At 38.6% G+C, this 8,699-nt stretch overlaps 1 pseudogene; it reads left to right on the top strand.

Annotated features, from left to right (window-relative positions):
* The first annotated feature begins 7,378 nt into the window (after window positions 1-7,378).
* Window positions 7,379-8,151, top strand: LOC118196441 (heat shock cognate 71 kDa protein-like; annotated as a pseudogene).
* Window positions 8,152-8,699: the final 548 nt, after the last annotated feature.

Raw genomic sequence — 8,699 nt, forward strand, 5'->3', positions numbered from 1 at the left:
TAATTAAAGATTAAGAACTTTTTTATGTATATTTTTGCAATTAATGGATTTTTTTACTATTTTTATATCATATTCAATTTTAATGCTATTTATTTTTACTTATTTGTTTATTAATATTTACTTTTGTGTTTTTTGTATTTTCTTATTGTTACTTTTTACATTTTATATTTATTTCTTCTTAATATTGTTGCGTGCGTACGGGTTCGTTACGAAATGAATGCACAAGTCCGATGAAAAATGAAGAAAAATTTATTATTATCACAACAAAAATGCTTAAATTTTCTCAAATTATCATGCAGTATTACAATATCTCACAGTAGTTATCTTTTAACTACTCAAATATCCAATAGAACGTAATTCAAAACAGCTAAAGAACGCTAATCCGCGAATTCGCTACAATCAACAACAGTAGTTTTCTAAACAACAACAAACTAAGCAACTACTACAAACTGAGATGTTTTCCTCCTTTTATAAGATTTTAAAATCACGCGCTAGAATTTTCCAGTACTTTCTCGAAATCAAAAAGAGATATTTATTTATTTAACGCACGCGCTCTTGTATTTTTAATTTTTCCGGCTTAGCTTTCTTTTAATATTCGTCACACGCTGCACTGCGTGAGAAATAAAACCATTTAATTTATAATTGAACTAACATTAGCTTTTTAAATACCAAATTCGTAACACTGCCCCCTTCCCAAGGACTGCACGTCCCGGGCAGTACAATCCCTGGACAGGAAGCTAAACTTACAACTGTGGCATAAATGCAACTGAGGCATAAACATTACATTACAATATCAAACAATATAAACAATAAATGCAATACCTAACTTAAACAAATCAAATGCTATCAAATACTAAATACAAAACAAATACTAAATACAAATCAAATACTAAATGCAAATCAAATACTAAATACAAATCAAATACTAAATGCAAATCAAATACTAAATACAAATCAAATCAAATACACATTTATAAACAAAAAGGACCATGGTCTGATACTATTTACAATTATTTACATTACGTACTATGGCCATAGTAATAAGCTAACCTGTCGTAATGAACGACTTTAGGTTTAGAGTTCGAAGACTTACGAATCCGAACCACGACGTCATTCAGCCTGTTTAGGACTGTGTACGGCCCATCCCAAGGTGACTGTAATTTCGGACAAAGTCCTTTCCGTCGAGTCGGATTCCACAACCACACCTTGTCTCCTTCGTGGAATTGATGTTCAGTAGCTCTTGTGTCGTATCGGGTCTTCATCTTCTCCGTCGCCAAGTTGACTCGCTCTCGTGCTAAATTGTGCATCACTTCAAACCGGGCCTGGAGATCTTGAATATATTCCTCAGACGATGAAGGAGCATCCTGAGGGCGGCCAAACAATAGATCACAAGGCAGACGAAGGTCACGACCGAAGAGCATCTGTGATGGAGAGTAGCCGGTAGTCTCGTGGACAGCACTGCGGTAAGCCAGTAAAAAGAGTGGTAATTTCTTGTCCCAGTCCTGTTGGTTTCTGGAAACCACTAATGAGAGGTTATTAAGGATGGTTCGATTGAACCTCTCTACCATGCCGTCCGGCTGGGGATGCAATGGCGTCGTTTGAATTTTGTCAATGCCATGTAGTTTGCGTAGTTCTTTGATTATTGCCGAGGCAAAATTCCTTCCCTGATCGGAATGTAACTGAAGAGGCACTCCGAATCTGGAAATCCAGCGCTGTATCATTACCTCAGCTACTGTGACTGCCTCTTGATCAGGAATAGGATAAGCTTCAGGCCACTTGGTGAAGTAATCAATGACAACGAGTATGTATTTGTTGCCATCAGCAGTTCGTAGCAGAGGTCCCAGGATGTCAAAGGCAATACGTTCAAAAGGCGCACCTACGTTGTAACGTTGCAGCCTGCCTCGGCTGCGTTTCCTCGGTCCTTTTCGACCTGCACAGGCATCGCAAGATCGGCACCACTTTTGCACGTCATTCTTTGCATTATTCCAGTAAAAGCGCTCACGAATTCTCTGTAAGGTCTTCATAATTCCAAAGTGACCTCCTGTAGGGCTGTTATGTAGTTCTTTGAGGATATCAGGAATCCGGGATCTTGGAAGTATCAGTTGCCATCGGAACGTCTTCCCATCATCCGACTCGAATTTCCGGTATAAGACGCCGTTTCGAATTTGAAGTGAATCCCAGAGTGCCCAGTATTGTTTTGTTGTAGGACTACAGATAGAAATGTCCTGCCATGTAGGTTTTCTGTTTGATGACTCTATTAAATCAAGTATGGGTTTAATGTCGCGGTCTTCCACCTGGTCTCTCCTGACTTCATCATCACTCCACGGGTCTCGATCAGCCGATGTTGATGTTGTAATTTGTCTTGTGACCGGAGTCAGCAGCTCGTATTTCGCTTCCACCCTGGAACAATATCGGCAGCTTTCTTGGCAAGGTCTTCTAGACAGGGCGTCGGCGTTTCCGTGTGATGATCCCTTACGATGACGGATAGTGATGTCATATTCTTGGAGTCTCTGTATCCACCTGGCTATTTGACCCTCAGGATTTTTGAAATTTAAAAGCCAGGCCAATGAGGCATGGTCCGTGCGGAGGAGGAATTTTCTCCCGTATAGATAATGATGGAAATGTTCTACAGCTTTGACTATGGCGAGTAACTCTTTCCTTGTGACACAGTAATTCCTCTCCGGTTTAGACAGGCACTTGCTCCAGTAAGCTACTACCCGTTCTTGGACGTCTATTTCTTGGGACAAAACAGCACCGACACTTTCATTGCTCGCGTCGGTGTCGAGAATAAATGGTCTGTCGAGCTGAGGATACGTCAGGATTGGAGCAGATGTTAAAGCTTCCTTTAAGTTGTTAAATGCATCCTCGCATTCCTTTGTCCACAAGAATCTTTGCTTGCTCTCTGTCAGCTTGTGAAGTGGTCTTGCGATGGAAGAAAAGTTCTTCACGAATCTCCTATAGTAGGTGCAAAGCCCTAGGAAGCTTCTCAGCTGATGGACATTTTCGGGACGCGTCCAGGATTTAACCTCTGATACCTTTTCAGGATCCGTGCGCACACCTTCTGCAGAGATGACATGTCCCAGGTAAGTCACTTCCTTTCGAAACAATTTGCATTTAGCGGGAGTCAGCTTCAGATTGGCCTCTTTCAGTTTCTGAAGCACCTTTCTAAGATTTTCTAGATGCTCTTCAAAACTATTTCCGACGATGATGATATCGTCCAGGTATATCAGACAGGCTTCGTAGGAAAGGCCTTTCAAAACAGTCTCCATAAGACGTTCGAATGTTGCCGGCGCATTCCACAGTCCAAACGGCATCACTTTGAACTGCCAAAGTCCTTGTCCCGTAGTAAATGCCGTCTTTTCTCGGTCATCAGGATGGATTTCTACCTGCCAATACCCACTCTTTAAATCAAGTGTTGAGAACCACTTTCTTCCAGAAAGAGTGTCTAGAATGTCATCAATTCTAGGAAGAGGGTAACTGTCTTTCTTCGTAACCTCATTCAACCGGCGATAGTCAACGCAAAATCTTGTTGAGCCGTCTTTCTTTCTGACGAGAACGATGGGAGATGCCCATGGACTCGCTGAAGGCTCGATGACATCGCCTTCTTCCATATCTTTTAACAGTGTTCGCACCTCTTCCTGTTTAGCAAACGGTAGACGTCTTGGATGTTGCTTGATCGGGGAATGATCGCCAGTATCTATTCTATGTTGTGTCAAACTAGTTCGACCCACGTCAGAAGACGAGCGGGAGAAAACAACTTGAAGATCTTTAATGACGCGATCGGCAGCATTTTTCTCTTTATCGTTTAATTGTGCATTCTGCAATAACTCCGATGTAATGCTCTCTGAGGACACGGATTCTGGGATGTTACTCTTTCTTTCAACGCTGGTTACTGGAGTTCATGTTGCAACCACTTCACCTTTCTTAATAACTCTCGACTTTTCAGTTACATTGGCGACTCTCACCGGGATAACCGTTCTGGATAGGTCGACGAGTGTTGAGGCTACTAATACTCCTTTTCGGATATTACAGTTATTGGGATATTCTATGATGCCGTAGCGGAAATTTCTATTTTCAGCTATGGATCCAGGAAGTAAAATTTCTGTTCTTGCCGGTATTGTAATATAGTCTTGTGCTATGATTTTATGGACAGATTTAACTTCTTCATCATTAACGAGAAATAACGCTATGTCCTCAGATGTAGAATGCAATTCATTATTTTTAAAATCCAAGGAAAAATTGTATTTCCTTAGAAAGTCCAATCCGAGTATGCAAGAATCAGTGATCTCTGCTACATATACCGTGTGATGGTAAGCGGCACTTCCAAACGTGATGTTAACATTTACTTTTCCGTCGATGTCGATCTTCTCACCGGACACAGTCTGGAGGGTAACGCAGGGCGGCGTCCAGATAAGTTTGTTTCCTAGTTGTTGAGCCAAATCTTTTCGGATGATGGTGACGTTGGCTCCTGTATCTATAGTCATATTGCACGGAACTCCATTAATATGTCCTATTATGAAAAGTCCATTGCTGCCGCCTGTCACTGCAGAAATCTGAAGCGCTTTAAACGGGGGCTTTTCATTATCTGGCAACCTCCGCCCCGCGAGATGGCCACTAATTAGTTTCCCTGCTGCTTGTTAGAAGCGGTCTTAACATCAGTACCCTGGGGTGTTTTGCAGTTTCGTCGTATGTGACCTTCAGCACCGCAGTTCCAGCACTTAACGGTCGGTTTCTTCTCACCAATATTCCGTCTCAAGGCGTTCAGTTGTCTAGTTAAATCGTCAAGTCGAGCGGTGACTTGATCCCATGGCTCCTGGACTTGAGCAGCTCTGACTGGGTGGCGGTCTCGACGAGTGGCTTGCTGGGCTGCCTCAAATTTCATGGCGTACACTAGAGCACTTTTTAAATCTTTTACATCCGCCATTCGTAGAGCTTTCTGTATTTCAGTATCTCGGATGCCGTCGATAAGGTATTGCAAGGACAGGATTTCCCTTGTTTCTGTCGGGCATTCCGAAAAGGCGAGATGGGACAGCCTTTCAACATCCGCGGCGAGCTCCTGAAGTGTTTCGGTAGGCTTCTGTTGACGAGATTTTAATTGGAGCCTGCTGTAGTCTTTTAAACACTTCTCCCCAAAGCGCAACTCCAAGGCGCCGGACGGAGCTTCGAAATCTAACCTTTTGTTTTCGGGAAGCGTCTGCAATATATCCGCTGCGTCTGCTCTCAGAGAAGCGGCGAGATGACAGGCCTTAGCTTGGGAATCCCATCCATTCGCATCCGCCACGATAGAAAACTGGGTCTTATACACTTGCCAGGATGTCTTCCCATCATATGTGGATAGCTTCAGAGATGGACGAGCAGGCATCGGTAAGAATTTAAAATCATCACTCTTACTCCCAGCCGTCGCTACGAATTTCTTTAAAGTTTCCAGTTCTTTGGCAACCGCACAAACCCGGTCATCAATTTGTTGTTCGATTTGTTTCTGAACGGAACAAACTCTTTCTTCTATTTCTTCGTTAACAGAAGAAACATTTTCCTCAATTTGTCCCACTTTATTCTCAACCACATCTATTCTGCCTTCCAAAGCATCGAATTTGGTTTCTATTATGCAGGCAATTTCTCTTTTCATTTCGCATTGACTTTCTTCAATCTTGACTTGAACAGCTTTTATTTCTTCTTTAACAGATTCCTTAACAACTTTTATTTCGTCTTTAAAAGTTAATTGACCAGTATGAATGGCCTTCATTTCTTCCTTAACGGATTCTTGCCCCAATTTCATCTCGCCTTTAATTTCTTCTTTAACGGAGTTGACGGCTCCTTCCATCTTTTCTTGGAAAGCAGCAAATGCAGTCATCATTTGCCTGAATTGTTCTTCCATCGCTCTTGTTATTGGCATTCAAACCCCACTCCTGACACCAAAAATTGTTGCGTGCGTACGGGTTCGTTACGAAATGAATGCACAAGTCCGATGAAAAATGAACAAAAATTTATTATTGTCACAACAAAAATGCTTAAATTTTCTCAAATTAACATGCAGTATTACAATATCTCACAGTAGTTATCTTTTAACTACTCAAATATCCAATAGAACGTAATTCAAAACAGCTAAAGAACGCTAATCCGCGAATTCGCTACAATCAACAACAGTAGTTTTCTAAACAACAACAAACTAAGCAACTACCACAAACTGAGATTTTTCCTCCTTTTATAAGATTTTAAAATCACGCGCTAGAATTTTCCAGTACTTTCTCGAAATCAAAAAGAGATATTTATTTATTTAACGCAGGCGCTCTTGTATTTTTAATTTTTCCGGCTTAGCTTTCTTTTAATATTCGTCACGCGCTGCACTGCGCGAGAAATAAAGCCATTTAATTTATAATTGAACTAACATTAGCTTTTTAAATACCAAATTCGTAATTAATGGATTTTTTTACTATTTTTATATCATATTCAATTTTAATGCTATTTATTTTTACTTATTTGTTTATTAATATTTACTTTTGTGTTTTTTGTATTTTCTTATTGTTACTTTTTACATTTTATATTTATTTCTTGTTAATATTTTACTTTCCTTACCATTAATTTTTATATTATTTATTTTATTACTATTATTATTATATTTTTGAACTTGATTTACTTATTTTAAAATTTTTGATTATATTTTTCATTACAATTTTATTTATTATTATTATTTCAAAAAAAATTTCGAACGCGTTATAATGTTTAGACTTTTATTCAAAATTAAATGTAAAATTAACACTTTTGGCTCTCCAATAAAATTTGAATCATTCGTCTTTTCATCTCATTTGTATTAAGAACTTTCGTTTATTATTATTTATTTATGATTCATTATAATATTCAAAGCTTTATTCTTGAGACACCGCATGAATCATAAAAGATTGCCCTTTCAGGAAAAATTACGAGACTTCAGACCCCCTTAGGGCGGAGTCTATAAGTATAAGTATAAGGGCGTCGTCATTTCCTCGTAATCTATAAGTATATCCAAATCCCAGAGAATGATTTTAAATACTGAACTATTTACTTTATAAATTCTTGTAATATGAATTCGAATTTCATGTAACTGAGAAAACTTTCTTTGGGTAACCGAGCTCTTTAAAAGGAGATTAATTCTTACATGTTAACAATTTGTATATTTTCCCTTTCGCATTTTTATTTTTCGAGTTTGTTCAATTATTAATTCTTATTTTAATTTCGATTATTTTTTATAATTGTGTTAAAACTCTTATACGAGGTTGCGATTATTAATATTGTTGAGGAATTGCCTTGCTTTGATTCCAAATTAATATTGGTTTTAGGTGTTTAAATTTATCTGTCTTCTATATCTCTCTCTCTCTATATATATGAAATGTAATTTCTCATACATACTGCCTGTGAAAGGGCTAAGAGAACCCTATCCTCAAGTACTCAAGCCAGCATCGAAATTGATTCTCTCTTTGAAGGTGTAGATTTCTATTCAACCATAACAAGAGCCCGTTTTGAAGAACTGAATGCTGATTTGTTTAGAAGCACATTGGAACCTGTTGAAAAGGCTTTGCAAGATGCAAAATTAGATAAAGCTCAAGTCCACGGTATTGTCCTGGTAGGTGGATCTACTCGTATTCCTAAAATTCAGAAGCTACTGCAAGATTTCTTTAATGGTAAAGAACTTAACAAAAGTATTAATCCAGATGAAGCTGTCGCATATGGTGCTGCAGTCCAAGCTGCAATTTTGAATGGTGATAAATCTGAACAAGTGCAAGATCTGTTGCTGTTGGATGTAACCCCACTGTCTCTAGGAATTGAAACTGCTGGTGGTGTAATGACTGTGCTCATCAAACGTAATACAACCATTCCAACTCGTCAGACACAAACATTTTCAACTTACTCTGATAATCAACCAGGTGTCTTGATCCAAGTTTACGAGGGTGAACGTGCAATGACCAAGGACAATAATCTTCTTGGAAAGTTTGAATAACTGGCATTCCTCCTGCACCTAGAGGTGTCCCACAGACTGAAGTTACCTTCGATATTGATGCCAATGGCATATTGAATGTGTCTGCTATAGATAAGAGTACTGGAAAAGAGAACAAGATCACTATTACGAATGATAAAGAAAGGATTTCGCCAAAATTTAGGAACAGGGATGCAATTTAGGTAGAGAATCGCCAACACGTTATTAAGCAATATTAATAGAATTTAATTTAGTCAATTGATTTAAAAATATCATTACAGATTATCCCCCCCCATCTGAAAAGGCTTGCAGTCGCGGCCGTCGACCCAAGTCAGTCCAGATAGTGAGAACAGAAAATTTAGTTATTAGGAAATTAAGTTAGTAGGAAAACTGATTGGATTTATCTCAAGGCACACAAAATGTTTACATGAAATATGACATAAAATATTTGAATATAATGAATACAGTATATAAAATATAATAAATGATTAATGAAATTATAATATAGTAACTAAGTGCAGAACAAATAAAGCACCAATAACATATTGCTGGTTAGCTACGCGGCAATAGGAAATAATAATATAACTGAATTTGTAAGTTTATATCTTAGGGCATGCCATTCACAGTTTGTGTAATCATTAGAGTCCGTACAATCATTAGAGTTGTCATTCAGGCTCATCTTCAGTCTTTTACTGGTCTTTGGAGATCTCCGGATCATTTAATTAGCGCTAGAATTATGGATTAGCATTGG

This window comes from Stegodyphus dumicola, chromosome 7 (genome assembly GCF_044657685.1).
Source record: "Stegodyphus dumicola isolate Sdum_Otavi_A_Nest chromosome 7, ASM4465768v1".
Classification (NCBI taxonomy): Eukaryota; Metazoa; Arthropoda; class Arachnida; order Araneae; family Eresidae; genus Stegodyphus; species Stegodyphus dumicola.